The sequence below is a fragment of the Neofelis nebulosa genome, chromosome 2 (genome assembly GCF_028018385.1).
Source record: "Neofelis nebulosa isolate mNeoNeb1 chromosome 2, mNeoNeb1.pri, whole genome shotgun sequence".
NCBI classification, from domain to species: domain Eukaryota; kingdom Metazoa; phylum Chordata; class Mammalia; order Carnivora; family Felidae; genus Neofelis; species Neofelis nebulosa.
This window is the reverse complement of record NC_080783.1, coordinates 94,577,218-94,594,278: the sequence shown is the minus strand read 5'-3', so window position 1 is coordinate 94,594,278 and position 17,061 is coordinate 94,577,218. Positions and strand designations below refer to the sequence as shown.

Here is a 17,061-nt window from a genome sequence, read left to right as displayed (position 1 = left end):
TTGTGGGCCTTCAGGAAATGCCTTTACTTCCTGAAGAATGCAACAAACTACAACACAAACACCACCATGGCCAGCTGACACTAGACTGTAAACTGTAGTTACCTCTCTAAAAGGGTTAGGTGCTTGGGTGATTAGTATTTGTAGGTTGTGCAATGGCCAAGTTCACAAAGGAAGTTCTTACATTAAAAAAAAAAAAAAAAAAAAAATATATATATATATATATATATATATATGCTAATCCACATAGTATGGATTCTATATATGTCTTATGAATCCATGTATATGTGTATGTATGCATTTATAATTTTGGTGAGGGGCGTTACTTGTTTTCTCATAAAGCTCCCTAGTGTGACAAAATTAAACCTCACTGGAATGGATTATTTTTATCAGTAAACAAAAACAAAAACTGCTTTTCACCAGACAAAGCTTCGGTCCCTCTGTCAAGCAACAGTGATTTACCGAGCTAACATGTGAGCAAATGGGAAATACTATATTTCCAGACTTGGGTAATGAATAACCTCTGAGGGCTTGAACTTTTCTCCGTTCCCACAGACTGCATCCACAGAGCGGTGCTCTTGCCCTGAAAGGAAGGATTTACTCCGGTTTGGAAGGAAGTGGAATAAATAGAACTGGAAGTGGCAAGGTCACCTTTAATATCATATGAACTGCCTCTTAACAAGCTTCACAATTGCTTTGTTTCTTCCTCCCTGGGTTCTATAAACAGGCAAAGTCAAAGCAAACTCCTAGAGCACACAGTGCGTGGAGGAAGCTCCCAGAGTGGTGAGGAAGGGGAGGCTGCAGTCTCCATGGAGCCCATCCCACACGCCAGGGTTACAATTGTGTTATGGAGTGGTGGCCAGAAGGGAAAACTGCTTGTTTTTAAAGGAAGGAGTTATATTGTCCTAAATTCCTGTGTATAAAATATAGGACAAACAAGTTAGAGTGGGCATATTGGAGTATGTGGAATATATGGCATATTTGCCTTTCACTGGTCTTTTCCCTATTAACTTTAATTATCACATGGTGAGTGCATAAATACAAAAATGTTATTTTAAAAACGCTCTTCTCTAGGACCCTGTTCAGTTGGTATTCCAAACACCATGCAAGTTCTTTACTGGCATTCTGCTTCATAGAGAGAGTTTTCTTCTTTTCCAAGGTCCTTCAGCCACATGCAGTTGGGCTTCCCTCTATCTCTCTGTAGTTTTTCATTTCTTTTTAATGTCTCCTTACTGAGGAGAGGAAAGAATATCTAGTATGGAAAAGGCACTAACCATGTTGGGATGCCAGAGGGTTGGGCAACAGACAGGACTGGAATTTTGGTGTCCTGACTCTTAGTCATTCTTAGGTAGTCCAATGTATAAGTCATCTTGGAAGACAATGTGAATGAGTAGCTCTGTCATTATCAAAGCAAAACAATAATTCAGATTGGGCTTTGAGTCTAAGGTAACTTGGCATGGCTTAAATACAAATTGTCAACGAAAGCATGAACCAAACAAAACTGAGTTGGTACTTTGTAAATTGTTACTTACTCCCTGTATGGACTCCCCACATTTGGCGAAGGTGTGTAGGAAAATCTCCCTTATATTTCGAAAGTGCAGTAAAGCTATGGAGTGTTGTAACTTCAAAAAAGTGTGATTAAAAGAATATAAGAAAGGTACAATAAGAGTCTCTAAGGGGTAGAAAGAGGGCAGTCCCTGTCTAATCTGAATTTTGGCCATTTCTTTACACTTTCAAGATAATATGAGTTCTTGGCATTACAGATAACGGGTCAGAGCTGAGCTGTTGTGGAAACTGCTAGATGGAGCTAGAGCTGTTATGTGGCCAAATATTTTGATCTGTGGATAACATGCAATATTGAGAGATTCTGATCTCTGTTAAGTGTCCTAAATTGTCTACAGAGCAGAGCAAACATTGAGGCATCAGCCTAGACATTCTAACAAATGTGCTTTACTAAAATGCTATGCTCGAATGGACTTGACCAGGCTAATCAACCTCTAAAGTGCCTCCTGCATTACAATAGTTATAAGACAATCCCTGCTCCCAGCGCCACCCCCCCCCCACCGCCCCCACCCCCCACCGCGGGCTTGTAAGAGGGGTGGGGTGGGGAAAGGGCGAACTCTTCCTTTGTCCTCTGACCACCTAGAACAGCATGGCTAATTGCTTTGTCTATCATTAAGAATCTTCAGTATATAGTGAGGTTGGAAGTGTGCACATGCATACATGCATGCTCACACTTACCTCATATCTTCACGTTTTTCACCTTTTCTAAAATATAACAGCAATGAATCCAGACTGAAACTTGCCACACCTTTCAATCCAACAACTCTTTTCCCTGAGGACAGTAGGGCATCATCCAAATGTAGTAGCTGGGGAGTTGTGCTGTTATTTCTTTTCGGATGACAAAATAGCAACACGCTTTAATGATGATGAAACCCAGTTCAATTTTTTCTTTTCCCTTGTAGTTCTTTTCATAGCAGGAATCTGACACCGTTTACTCTTTGGGCATTAAGTCCCGCAAGTCTGAACTATGTGATTGCATGAGCCCTGTACCTTATTCATTAAGACTGCCCCCTTTGAAATGGAATTGATGAGTTTTCAGTGACCATTCGTAGCATTTGAGATCCATAGGCATCAGGGCTTGATGCATGGCTCTCATCTCCGTGAGCTTCTGTGCAATGATTCTCATCTGTCTTGGTTAGAAAGTGAATTAATCTTGACCTTGGCCTCTGGGGTGTGGTTCTCTGTCCTCTCACACATCTTCAACTCACTTTTTTATCAGAAGCACTTCTTGTTTCAGGCCCAGGCTCCCCGAATTTCAATTTCAGCCTTTTGTCTTTAAACTACATTGCTTTGATTTTAACCAAAATCTCTATTTCTGGTATTGTATATTATATTTCTAGAAAGTTCTCATTCTTTATAACTTAATTATATGGATCTTTAAGCTTTGAAGGATACTAAAGGGCAGAAAGAGATTGACAAAATACAAGTTATTATTAGGAATTACAAATCACTTAGCATTTCAACATTACTCATCGGATGTGGGCATTTTGTTGAAAGAGACCTTGTTTTGAACAATGACAGTGCAGAAGACCTTTGGAAGAAACAGACTTCCAACCAGATTTCTATTGTTACAGCATGCATAGGAAATTATCAGTTATATTTTGTATCAATAAGATAATAGATTTAGAAATACTACCAGCAGAAAACTTGATGTATTAGTGCTGTACCACCTCAGTCCAACGACTCAACTGTACTTATTTCCATCCATACTTTCTGTGGATGTAAATGATATTTGTATTTCACAATGGAAGTAAAATTGCTAGATATTCTTGTTTATGCCTTCAGTGGGCTGAAGAGTTGAAACATGGTGAAGCTCTGTTGGTTAGGAAGGTAATGAAAACTTAAGGTAGTTTTTGGATTCTTCTTCTTTTTTTAATTTAATAGATTTTATTTACTTATTTTTATTATTTTTTATTTTTATTGAAGTATAGTTGATACAGGATTATTATTATTAGCAAGCATTAGTTAAAAGTTAAATATAGGAAGACATCACACAAGTATTAAAAGTATTTAAACCATACCATCTGCATAAGGTTAATAATGAAACAATGTATGGCTACATTTATATTTTTACCAAATTTCATGGAGTTTTCATATTCAATTTTTGTGCCTCAGGCAGTGGCACATTGAAAGTAATGCTTGTCTGAAATGAGGAGAAGAACAATAATATTTCAGGTACACAGACAGTAGACATGGTTGGAAAATCACAGTTAAGTTGTTAGTTATTCATGTCAAGTTTAAAGCTCTCAGGTTCTGCTGATAGGCCATGCAGAGAAAATGAAAGGGACAGAATGGTCTCTAATAAGAACATTTACTACCATTGTGTCTCCAGCCCATTCCCACTCAGTGTGCTCTAACTTAATTGGCTCCTTTCATCCAGGCCACTTTAGGGAGGGTGCTAAGTAGTAAGTGCACCCACCAGTATCTGGCCTTCACTCTGGCCATCAGTTCCATTTCATACCGCTACAAATGGAAATGCGACACATTTATTTATTTATTTATTTATTTATTTATTTATTTAAAATGTTTATTTTTTTGAGGGAGAGACAGAGCGTGAGCGGGGAGGAGCAGAGAGACAGGGAGACACAGAATCCAAAGCAGGCTCCAGGTTCTAAACTGTCATCACAGAGCCCGATGTGGGGCTCGAACTTGTGAACCCCGAGATCACGATCTGAGCGGAAGTCGGACGGTTAACCGACTAAGCCGTCCAGGTGCCCATATTTATTTATTTTTTAAAATGTTTAAAAAAATAATTTTTTTTTGACGTTTTTATTTATTTTTGAGACAGAGAGAGACAGAGCATGAACAGGGGAGGAGCAGAGAGAGAGGGAGACACAGAATTTGAAACAGGCTCCAGGCTCTGAGCTGTCAGCACAGAGCCCGACGCGGGGCTTGAACTCAGGGACCGTGAGATCATGACCTGAGCTGAAGTCGGACGCTTAACGGACCAAGCCACCCAGGCGCCCCTAAAATATTTTTTAATGTTTATTATTGAGAGACAGAGAGAGCATGAGCGGGGGAGGGACAGGGAGAGAGGGAGACACAAAATCTGAAGTAGTCCAGGCTCCGAGCTGTCAGCCCTGAGCTGATGCAAGGCTGGACCTCATGAACCTCCAGATCATGACCTGAGCCGAATTCGAATGGTTAACCGATGGAGCCACCCAAGAGCCCCTAGATATGCTCTATTTTGAAAACAATGGGATCATGGAGATTGTTAATATTGAGTTGGAAGTCAATGGTTGTGTTCTCCAAGGAGAATGACCGAATTCTGTGACAACACATCCATAGAGAGGAATGAATGGAGATAGATATAATGGCACATAGAAAAATACTCTCACCACATACCATTGGTTTTGTACTATTCAGGTAAACAGGAGGGGGAGTAACAAGACACATTTTGGTGGTGGGAAAAGAATACAAATAGGGAGAAATAGAGAAAGGAAAGAATTTTGGAGGGACTGGTATGAAAGAAGGGAAGAGGGAATGCAACCAAACCCCATGGAGTAAGTGGAATTGCTATTAGAAAAGATTTTCTTTTGAATAAAAAAAACCTCAGGTACCTTCTAAGTATAAAAGTAATAAGAAAAGACAAACAAGAGAAAACATGGGAAGGTATAGTTATCCATAAGTGGAAGGAAGAAGTAGAAAAAGGCAAACTGTACCAAGACTATACCAGGTAACTTTTAATGTAGTAGAAGTTTTCTTAATTTTACTTTTTATGACTTATCCCTTAGAGAAAGGTCCCTGCTTTATTGAGTCAGTGACAAAGGAGCTGATTATAGATAGCTGCCTCACAGGAGACTTGAATCAAATGGCATTTTCCCTTTTAGAGCTTAACTGATCTAATCAACTTATTTAAAAATTGCGCCAAAGTGCAAAATTTCCCCTAAGTCTCAAATTCTGTTAAACTACTTCGAGGAACTGAGAGTTATATTTTTATGTAATCTGTACATCAGAGTAATTTGTGAAGCCCTGGGAGGGAAATGTGAGTTGTGATGGTATCTCAGCTTGAAACACATGAAGAGGAACCTGAGGTCACACTCAAAACCTATCGGGAATTAAAGGAAGTGATTCCACTTGAAAGACCCTAATGCATGTCAAGACTGGAGAAAATAGGTCCCTCCCCAGAATGCAGAGAAAGGGAGAATTAAGACAGAGAGGTGATCAAGAGGGAAAACAGTTACATGTATTGTCCCTGAGTGAGTGAATGACTATCCTGTTTTGCTTCAAGTTCTGAATTTGGATGTCATTGATCTCCCATTCAAACTTCCTTTAAATTCATTACACCACTGAAGCCATGGCTTGATTCCTTCATCAAGTTCACAGTGTAGGTTAATATGTGTTTTTATTGGACTGGGATTTCTGCTGCTACCAAGGTAGAAAGGAGCAAGCTGAGGGAAGATGAGCCAGACTTGGCTGAGTCCAACCCCTCAGGAACACTAGGTTGCACCCTGCACCCGCCACACAGACCTTCCCAGGGAATCCTTCACCAGGCAGCAAAGGAAACCAGAAAAGCACAAAAGAGCTTGTCTGAAGAGTATAGGCTGGGTTTGGAACTAACTGGCCTTCCTCTGCTTCCTTAAATTCTGTATATTACTCTCTGATCACTTCTCATGGCTTAATAAAAGACAGGTTTCCAAATGGCTTATTAAGAATGTGGCCATAGTGTGCCTGGGTGACTCAGTTGGTTGAGCATCCAACTCCTGATTTCAGCTCAGGTCATGATCTCATGGTTTGTGAGATCAAGCCTCACGTCAGGCTCTGTGCTGACAGTGCAGAGCCTGCTTGGGATCCTCTCTCTCTCTCTTCCCCTTCCTCTGCTTGCACTTCTTCTCTCTCTCTCTCTCTCTAGACAAACAAACATTAAAAAAAAAAAAGGAATCTGGCTAAGGGGTACCTGGGTGGCTCAGTCGGTTGAGTGTCCGATTCTTGGTTTCAGCTCAGGTCATGATCTCATGGTTGCTGGGTTCAAGCCCCACTTGGGATTCCCAGTCTTTGCCCTCTCCCCTAGCTCTCTCTCTCTCTCAAAAATAAATAAATATATTTTTTTAAAGGATGTGACTAGGGGCACCTGGGTGGCTCAGTTGGTTGAGTGTCTGACTTCAGCTCAGGTCATGATCTCATGGTTTGTGAGTTTGAGCCCTGTGTCAGGCTCTTTGCTGATGGCTCGGCTCGGAGCCTGGAGCCTGCTTCGGATTCTGTGTCTCCCTGTCTCTCTGCCCCTCCTCTGCTTTCTCTCTCTCTCTCAAAAATAAACAAACATTTAAAAAAAAAAAAAAATAAAATAAAATTAAATTAAATTAAATTAAAGAACGTGATTAAGAGCGAGACTGCCTGTGTTCACTTACAGGTGCACCTTGAATTAGATGTATGAATTTGGGCAAGTTACTTAACCTCTCTGAGCCTCAGTTTCCACATCTGCAGAATGGAGATAATCGTAACATCTACCTCCTAGATGGATTTTGTTGATTGATTCCTAGATTGATTTGTTGGGATCAATGTGTTAATATGTGTAACATGCTTGGAACACTGAAAGAAATATTAGCCATTAATGTTATTATAAATCTGTCTTTTCCACTGGAATATCAGGTTCTAGCAGTCAGGGAAATTTTGAAGTTTATTTATTTATTTTTGAGAGAGACAGACAGACAGACAAACAGATAGACAGACTCAGGCTCTCTAACAGCATGGAGCCTGACAAGGGGCTAGATCTCATGAACCCTGAGGTCATGACCTGAGCTGAAATCAGGAGTCAGGTGTTTAACCAACTGAGCCACTCAAGCACTCCCATTCAGGGAAAATATGTATGTCTAACCCTTAGCATAATAGAATATTCAGTATGTATTGAATGTTACAAGGTAGTATAAGTAGTTTTGGTTTTAGAGAGATGATCCACATTCCCTCTTCATTTACTTAGTCACTCAACAAATGTTTCTTGAACCTCCTAGTAAGCGCCAGGGATTCTGCTAAATATTGGGTGAACCAAAGGAAGAAGATCTCTGCCCTTGGAATTTAGTGGTAGAAATTATAAAGGAATAAACATAAAAATAAATTTATAATTATAATTTGTCTTAAGTGCTTTGAAGGGAAAGACTAGAGACCTATGAAAGAGAAGAACCTTTGTTGTCCTCAAGTCTGATCAGCAATACCATGGGGAAAAGATACTAGAAGATGGAAGAGAATTTGTATATGTGCTCCCCATATTATGTTAAGAAATATGGGTAATCAAGGTAGAAACATCTCAATAACTGATTTTTTGCTGGTTTTTCTTATGCTTTGACTTAATCAACATGTAATGCTCTCTGATGTCCATGGCTGGTTAGCTCATTTGATTAGCTAATGAGGTCAAGGTCAGAGGCCAGCATGGGTCAGTGAGCTTTTCTCCTTTCTGCGGCCAGTTTGCACTCTTAACCTCAGTCATCTTTCAAAAGTGTGCGTTTGGTCACAGGAAGGCTGTGTCAAGAGAATGTGGATGGGGAGCCCCCAAATTACCCTCACTGATAGTTGCTCTCCACTGGCATTTTCTAATACTTATGATAGTATGCTATAATTTATTATTCTCTGTCACTAGTTAGGGTCTAGTTCTATTTTTTTTTTTTTGACAGAGTTAGCCAATAATTTCTACAGCCAATAATTCCCCCCCTCCCGACCCCAGGAAAGAAAACTGCCTTTCAAAATATTCAAACCACTTTTAAACATTATGTCTACTGGATGGAAGTTATAGACTAGAGCAGTGCTTCTCCAATAGTAATGTGCATAAAAACACCTGAGGTATTGTTAAAATGTAGATTCTGGCTCAGTAGGTCTGAGTGGGATTCATGATTCTGCACTTCTTCCTTACTCCCAGGTCATGCTGTTGCCGCTGATCCATGGAACATACTCTAAAGAACATGGGACTAAGCATACAGTAATGAATCAAAGCTAAGTCTAGATTTTAGAAATACAGCAAATACAAAGCATGGTGAGTTTGACTACTGGTGCAACTTGCTGAAACTGTTTACTGTGTAAGGCACTTCACTGTTTATAGACAAGCTCTCTCCAAATGTTTTCTTTTAACTTTTTTTTAAAGTGTTCTATTTTTCTCGGGAGGGTAAGTCTAAGAAAGAGTTCAATATCCTTTAATTTTAGACAATGTATTTATTATATACAGTATACATGAAGCTCAAAGGGCTGGAGCTAGAGCTAATTCCATGTTATGCAACATAAAATGCCTTTGAAACACACAAAGCCTTTTGTTTTATGGTGGAGATTTTAGTTTCATCTTCAACTTACTTCACTGTATGTGACAAGTATAGTAAAAATCTTTTGTGTCTTCTGTATTTATTTTTGGTAATAAAAGGAGACAGCTCCTTTTTCCCACTGCCCAGAAGAGGCCTATTCCCCTGCTGACATGTCTGTGTAGCTCCTATTGATACTAAGATGATCGTGAGCATGAAGTTGCCAAAGAAACTGCTTCTCTGAGGAAATTTCCATGAGTGTGAAATCATGGGAATCAAAACTGATGGGAAAGTCCCTTTGAACTTGTGAAAATTGCCAGCATTCTTATAGGAAAAGAGTCTAGAAATGCCATGATTATCTCCTTTACTATTTTAGTGAGATGCATTTCTATTGTCTTTGGAGAAAATGGTCAAGTTCTGCTCAGTACAAAATGCTTTATTTATTTTGCCTCAAATTCTTTAGGTGGATATATATTTGTGAAATTTGGATTTTCGTACTTTAGATTATTTGGTCTAAGTATTGGTCTATCTCAGCATTTTCCAGGCAAAGACACCTAAATGCAGAGGATCTAAATGATCTTTAAGGTGTCACATCCAAGCTAGAGGCAGAACCCAAGTCTCCTGGTCCTTTCTATTGCACCTCTATGCTGTGGGTGCCTCCAGACAGTCAGAAGTGCAGAAATTTCAAAACACATTGATTTGAGGAAAAGTTTAAGAGTTACACATATCTTGGTTCTCAATTTATTTAAGCAGTCAGTCTATCAATGAATATTCAATTAGCCTCTATGATGTGCCCAGCACTGTTTTACATAATGTAAAATAATTTAATATTTATTTATTGGTTCAGATTTTCTGGCAGTAAACTACTTTGGGGTGAGTTAGGCACTTTGGGTTGCTGAGTTAACTCCTGGAGCCCACTTGAGAGCTATTTATTGTAACCAACTTCTGCAAATTTGAAACCTCCATCACTTTTTACTCCTTTGTCTCATATCCCCCCCGTAAATCAGTGGCTGAGGTTCTTTCCCAAGTGTGTCTTACATCACTTTTTCCTTTCTTCATCTGCTTGTCTTGAAGGCCCTGTTACACAACTGCCATCTCTAACCTGTGGTTGAAGCTTGGGGCCCCTTCTTCCAGAGATCCCCCATACTCCTGACATCCCTATTCTCTTTTCCTTCATAATATATGTATCCTGTATTTACGTCCCTGAATTTGCCAGTTAACTGAAGCTGGTTTACTACCATCACCTCAATTTCCTTTCTACAGTCTTTGGTGTAGACCCTTCCAAACTTTCTCCTAGTCAATGTCCTTGATTGCAGCATTTTCTTCCTCCTGTTTGTCCTGCTCATACAGCTACTAAATCCATGTTTCTAAAGTGTAGTCATCAAGATAGTATGCATGACCTATCTTGCCTGTAACCATCCCTGAAACACTGCAGGCAATTAATAAGTGTCTTCTTCTTTTTCTGCCTGTCTTATATATACAAAAGCTGGAAGAAGTCCCTAATGATTCTTTGTTTCCACATATGTAAAGTGGGGATAATAATAGTACCAATATTTTCATATAGTTGTTGTGAAAGTTTAGCTATTACTATTACTGAGAAAAATTCCAAGCTATGAATAATTTTATCTTATTCTCGTCTGTCATTTGGTATCATTTGATGTATGCTAGCTTCACTCTATTAAAAACCAAGTGATAAATACCTTGAGGAAAAGACAGTGCTTTGCGTTTTGGAAGTCTCTAAGCTCTCCACTCTGCTGCCTAGCACAGAGCTGTGAGCCCAGTGGGTGTCAGCAGTAGTGCTCAGCTGGTTCACACCCATGCAGGGTACCCATGCAGGGTCCATGCTCATTGCTAGGCGGTCTGTTCTGATGGCTCAGTGCTTGTGCCACATCAGTTGACAAATATTTGCACATCATCCCCTGCTTGATTGATTTGAGGTAATTGGAGTTTGACATTAGCCAACTGAAAAAGTTAAAATAGATTCAAGGCATACAGGCTTTTGCTCTCTCCCTTCCACCCCTGTAATATGAGTTCTGTAATAAACATAAGTTATTACTGTATATTTGGATCCCCCTCATGGCCTCCTGTTATGGGGAGAGAGAGCCGGAATAATGTGAGAAACACAAAGAGTGGCAGGAGGCTGCATGTGCAAGTTACACCCGCATTCAGACCTGGGCATAACCAGTGTGCTGACATGTGGGACAAGTGCCTGTGCCTCTGCCCCTGGCCTGCTGATGGTGCTGTGGGTGGAGCCCATACTTGGGAACCCTGCTGAACAACAGGCATTTCACACTGATAACAATATAAAAAAAAGCCAGGTAGCTTACTGTTACCTTAACGCACTTCTCCCTGAGCAGGTAAGAATTTTTATTAAAGAGCTGATGTAGCTAGCGCTCTTTGTCCAGGTTACACTGTAGCAGGAAAAACACTCATATCTTGGTTTGTTTTTCCTTTGGAGAGAGACCCCTTCCAGCTTTCACATGCAATTGCTCTTAAGTGTGACTTAACATTTCTCTTCCCAATTCACCACCGAATTTCCCGAATCCGAACGCACTGCTGAACAGTGAGTCAGGGTATAAAGGGTGGTGAATTGAATGTAACTCTCTTCAGTCTGGAGGAAGGGGGAGCGCTGGGAAATCCCAAGGACTCTGCGCTGACTTCAGTCTCTGAAGTTTGGGGAGTTTGGCAGACACCATAGAAAAGCTCCCTTCATCGCTTAAATTGTTTGAGTTCCATGGCAACAGCAGCCTTAGAAACTTGAGAGAGAGAGGGATGGGGGAGCGGGGGATGATTGAGAAAGAGATAAGAAAAGATGACCGAATAGGCCTGGGATTTTATATTCGGCGCTTAACTTGAGAGAGAAGGAAGCGAGTGGGGAGGAATGCCCAAGACCGCCGCCTGAGTGATCTCATACCAGCCAAAAGGCAAACTACGGCCTGGCCGGCAGCTGAAAGGAACAAAGGCGGTAGGTGGGTGGATGAGGCAGGGGGATGGTCGGGGGGAGCACAACTCGCCCACGCTTGCGAAGCGCTTCAGCTAGCGTGTGACAGGCCCGGAGTTCTGGCACCGGGAGGGGAGCAACCCAGCCCACAAAGGCTCTGGCCCAGAGAATGGCCTGGCGCGTAATTCAATGCAGGACCCGTGACCACACTGGAGTTGTAGCCTTTTGTGTGAGCTACAACAATGGAGGGGAAGAAATCAGGCCACAGGCTCGCGGCGCAGACGGGCTGGTGCGGATGTGTCTCGGCTCTGGCGGCAACGTGTGCTGCCTTTCAGGCCGTTGCCCGGCAACCGGACGCCGCCCGCCTAGGCCTGCGGAGCCCATTGAAAGGCACTGCAGCCTGGTGAAAGGGAGAGCCGCACGATTCACAGGCCAGGCTGGGAGAGGAGGAAACAAAGGACAGGGTGCTGGGGCAGGGATCGCATGGGACCGAGGGAAGGCCTCCCTCCGTACAAGGGGGAGAACTGGAAGTCCCTTCTTCTGAAGGCCTGAATTGGTGCTCTGCTTTGGCCTAGCGTGTGGACTGCTTGAACAAATATAGCTCTTCCTCCATCTTCAAGTTCACAGCTTTCCTGGCCCAGATGTATTAAATTGTTTGACTATTGTGTAAAACACGTAGACAACAAAAACAAACCCTGTTCAAGTGGCCAGCAGAAAGTCATTTGTTAGGCAGGAATATTTTCCAAAGTAGAACCATGCACCTGGTGGGTGAATTGATGTTCACCATATGAAAGTGCTTGCTAAATGCAATTTGGTATCCCGGATTGCATCGTGAAACATTAGCGGAAAAACTAGTAATATAAAGTGTGTAATTAATAGTAATATTACAATGCTAATTTCTTGGCTTAGACAAGTAGTCTGCAAACTTTTTCTGTAAAAGACCAGAAAGTAAAGACTTCAAGCTTTGTGGCTCTATGGTCTTTGCTGCAGCTACTCAACTGTGCCGTAATACTGGCCAAGCCTCGACAGACAATATGTAAAGGAATGGGCTGTGTTCCAATAAAATTTTATTTATGGACACTGAATGTTTAATTTCATATTCTTTACACATGTCATGAAATATTCTTCTTTAGATTTTTTCAACTATTTAAAAATGTAAAAACTCAGGAGCCTGGGTGGTTCAGTCAGTGGAGCATCACACTTTGGCTCAGATCATGATCTCCCAGTTAGTGAGTTCCAACCCCACAACCGGCTTGCTGCTGTCAGTGCAGAGCCCACTTCAGATCTTCTCTGTCCCTCTCTCTGTGCCCCTCCCCTGCTTGCACTGTCTCAAAAATAAATAAAAAAATTTTTAAAAAATCACACGAAAACTCTTATTTGCTTGCAGGCCCTACAAAAACAGGCAACAGGCAGGATTTGGCCAGTAAGCTGCTGCCATTTGTCATCCTCTGGTTTAGACAAATGGAACAAGGCTATGTAAGATGTTAACATTAGGAGAAATTGATGAAGGGTGTATGAGAACTCTCTGTGCTTTCTTTGCAACTTATCTGTAAATCTAAGATTATTCCAAAATAAAATGTCTATTAAAAATATTTAAATGGAAAGCTTTTTGGATAGAATGTTTGGAAAGGGGTTTGTGGTGAGGAGAGGGGTAAATTAGAGTTTGTAGTGTGTGTGTGTGTGTGTGTGTGTGTGCACATGCATGCGCTAGAGACATAAAGGAATGATTTTCCTTAGTATTTATTGACATATGTTACTGAGACCTCCCAAAATGTAACTCCTTGTTACATCACTATATGGGTAATCAAGCCATTAACATCAAACAGCCTGAAAACAAAATAACATTCCAATAATACAGAACTCTTTGACCCTGAGGGTTGGATGAAGAATATTTTCAGCTCCCACTGAACCAGGATGATGGACACCAGAACAAGGAATAAAATCCATTTTGCTCTAATAGGAAACTAGAAAATTCTCAGCAAGCTCATTTTTAACCACACACCCACATATGTGCACACACACTCCTTTTTTTTTTTTCCTAATCTGGTTAACATCTATACCAAATAAAGCACATACAAGACTTTTCCTTACAAACCAGGATCTGTATCCCTTTTCTGATATTATTAGTTGTACAAACACAGACTTTTCTCCATATTTGCCTGAAAATGGTATGATATTATGAGACCCTCTTTTTGCCTTCTTTCAGATTGAATTCTGTAACATCCTATCTCAGGCTGAACCCTACTGATTAAGAATGGTGAGGAAGTACAGGAGGGCATTTAACAGAAAGCACACCTTTTTTCTGACTGCAATTCTAGAAGGGTGTGGGATGTAGTATAAAGACGATATAAAAGTTCACAAGTAGTAAACTATTGTAACGCCAGGCATGGTGGGCAGAGGGAAGCTTGGTAATGAGAGTTGATACTGGGCCTGGTGGGCAGAGGGAAGCTCAGTAATGAGAGTTGATACTGGGAGTGAGGGAGAGACTTGCATAATGTTTCTTGGCAAAATGTGAAGCACCTGGAAATTTGGTGTCAGGGATTTTCTATTGCTCCTGTCCTCTGGTCTCACATTCTCAATTGCTCCACACTAAGACTTTATTTGATGTTTGTTTTTTCAACCAGAGATACTTCAGGACAACTTTTTTCAAACGTGAACTTTCCCTATGCTATGGATTGGTCCTGGATTGGGGTGGGACGTATAAAGATGAATTAGAGATGGCTTCTAGCCTTGAGTGTCAAGGGGTTCTGGGTGCAGATAAGGCCGAGTTTTCCAGTGTTGTTGGTGGACACCAGCATCAGAATCCCTAGGGAGGGTTTTACTTACAAATGCAATCTCCTGAGCCTGTTCCACACTCTGACTTTAATTCTCTGTACAAAGCAATGGGAATCTATATTTTTAGCAAATTCTTCAAGTGAATATTTGACATCCCTAAACATTTGACATCCACTGAAAATGTGAATAGATGTGAAAATGCCTTAAGTATGCTGCTGCTGCTATGAACTGGCTATTACAGAAGCATAGAAAAGGGGTGAGGGTGAAGTCAAAAGGGAAGTTCCCTAAAAATGACATCTGAGCTTAATCTTAAAGAGAAGACAAGAGCAGGGATGAGGGTGACCGATAGCATGATAAAGGGAATGAATTCAGGAAGTGAAATCCTGAAGTGGGAGAAAACCACACCTTCTTATGTAGCTGGAGTATAAGCAGCAAAGAGGAATGAATGTCTAATGGTGGACTTTCAACGTTTTTTTGTTTTTTTGTTTTTTTGTTTTTTTATTTTTGGGACAGAGAGAGACAGAGCATGAACGGGGGAGGGGCAGAGAGAGAGGGAGGCACAGAAGTGGAAACAGGCTCCAGGCTCTGAGCCATCAGCCCAGAGCCTGACGCGGGGCTCGAACTCACGGACCGCGAGATCGTGACCTGGCTGAAGTCGGACGCTTTAACCGACTGCGCCACCCAGGCGCCCCTCTAATGGTGGACTTTCGATAGACAGTGGAAAATTCATTTTGAGCAAGGGATCCTCCTTTATGTCACTCTGCCTAATTATAAGTTCAAGTCCACTCCCCAAATATGAGTATATAGTTTTTGGTAAAGGCTTGGATTTTTTCCTCATAGTATATTCTCTGTAATACAGGTACCCAGAGTGCTCATGTGCTCAGTGTCAAAGGGTGATAGCAGATAAGGGCGTATTAGGTCATTTATACTACTCTGCTTCCAGACTTGAACATTCCTGGAAATAGAGCTATCTTCCTTTTGATTAGAGTTGGGCTGTCAGCTCTGTGATGTGTAACTGAGGGAGGATGTGTGTTATCCTTTGGTGCTGTTAAAAGAAGTCAGGCAATGCTTCTGTTTGGGGGGGATGATTACGAGGGAGTTATGGGAAAAGAATGAGGTCTCCCCTGGCTCCCCAACCTTCATTTCTAGTTTGGTCTGTCATTGCATCCTCATCAGTATTTCTATCCTCTTCCATTGTTTCTTTTCCTGGACTTTAGCAGGTGGCCTTGGCATTGCAAGACTTTGATTCCTCTGAAAATGAGATGATTGGGTAGTCAGCCTTATCTTCTTTCCCACGGTTTTATGTTTCCTTCCAGGTTGATCTGGTTTCTTTGACTGTCCTATTTTAAGAATGAGGCATTTTGCTTGGTCAAGTGCGTGAATTAATGTAGCCAGGGCAGCTAATCTAGACAGAAAAATACACAACACACAAACCTCCCAACAGCTGCAGAGACCATTATCTATGCTGTTTTTCTTCACCAGCTAGAGAACCTCAATTCATCAAAATAGTTGAAGGCACTTGAAAAGTTAGCACTGACCATTTGGCTCCTGGAAGAGAGAAACATTTGTTTTGTGCTAAAAGTAACCCTTTGTGTCTTGTGGTAAGAGGCCATAGATTTAGGTGAAAGCGAACGGTGACCAGTTATACTAAGTTAGAGAAGAGGATATTGAGGTTGGGGGGGTGGTGGTGGAAATTAAGGAGCAAAAAAAATACATTTCTATCTCATCCTTACACAGCCACATCTGCACCCAGTTGCACAGAGCACTTGTGAAAAAACAAACAAAACTCTAGTTCAGAGAATCTGAACCTAGGTACTATTGACATTTTGGGCAAGACAATGTTTTGCTCTAGAGGGCTTTTCTAGGCCTTGTAGGATGTTTAGCAGCATCTTTGGCCTCTATGCACCGGATGCCAGTAGCAACACTCCCCTTCATCCCCCACAGCGGTGACCATCACAAATGTTTCCAGACATTGCTGAATATCCCCTGGGAAGTAAAACCAGCCCCTGTTGAGAATCACTGCTCTGGTAGAATCACTTACCATTTTAATAAATCAAGCAGTATCCAAAGTGTTTATGGTTGTGATGGAAAGGCAGGATGCTCCAGTGGCTGCATATTTGTGGTTGGCAGCTTTCATGGGCAGATCAGGCTTAAGTGGACATGGAGCATAGCTTCACCTCAAGAATGTGACAGTCACAGCTGTGAGTTGCAGGACGGTTGAAAGAAGTAAATCCTTTTGGATAGGGTATCCTGTGAGCATAATATGTGATATTCATCGGTTTTCAAAAGTAGCTTTAAAGTTTTTTTTCTTCTGAGGCTTTATGCCATTGCTTGTGTCTTCAAGCATATAATTTCAATTCTTCACAGTTCATGGGAGTTGCAGGAGAAACATTTTTTTTTCTCCCTTCATGTAGCCTGTGGGTCTCCTTGACAATATACTAGTATCCATAAAAAAGAGAAATTCACCTGAATTTCTAACTTGTGGTATTTGATTTCACCCAGAGTCGGAGAATGTTCCATACCCCAGATCCCATTAATCTTATGGTAAAAATTAAGCTATAGACTGGT

The 17,061-nt window shown here is 41.2% G+C and overlaps 1 long non-coding RNA gene across 1 annotated transcript in view; it reads left to right on the top strand.

Moving 5' to 3' along the window:
- Window positions 1-17,061, top strand: part of LOC131503770 (uncharacterized) — a 259,902-nt gene that overhangs the window by 30,162 nt on the left and 212,679 nt on the right. The window contains exon 3 of the long non-coding RNA XR_009257590.1: window positions 8,408-8,521. This is a non-coding gene — a long non-coding RNA (uncharacterized LOC131503770). The remainder of the gene's footprint in view (window positions 1-8,407; window positions 8,522-17,061) is intronic.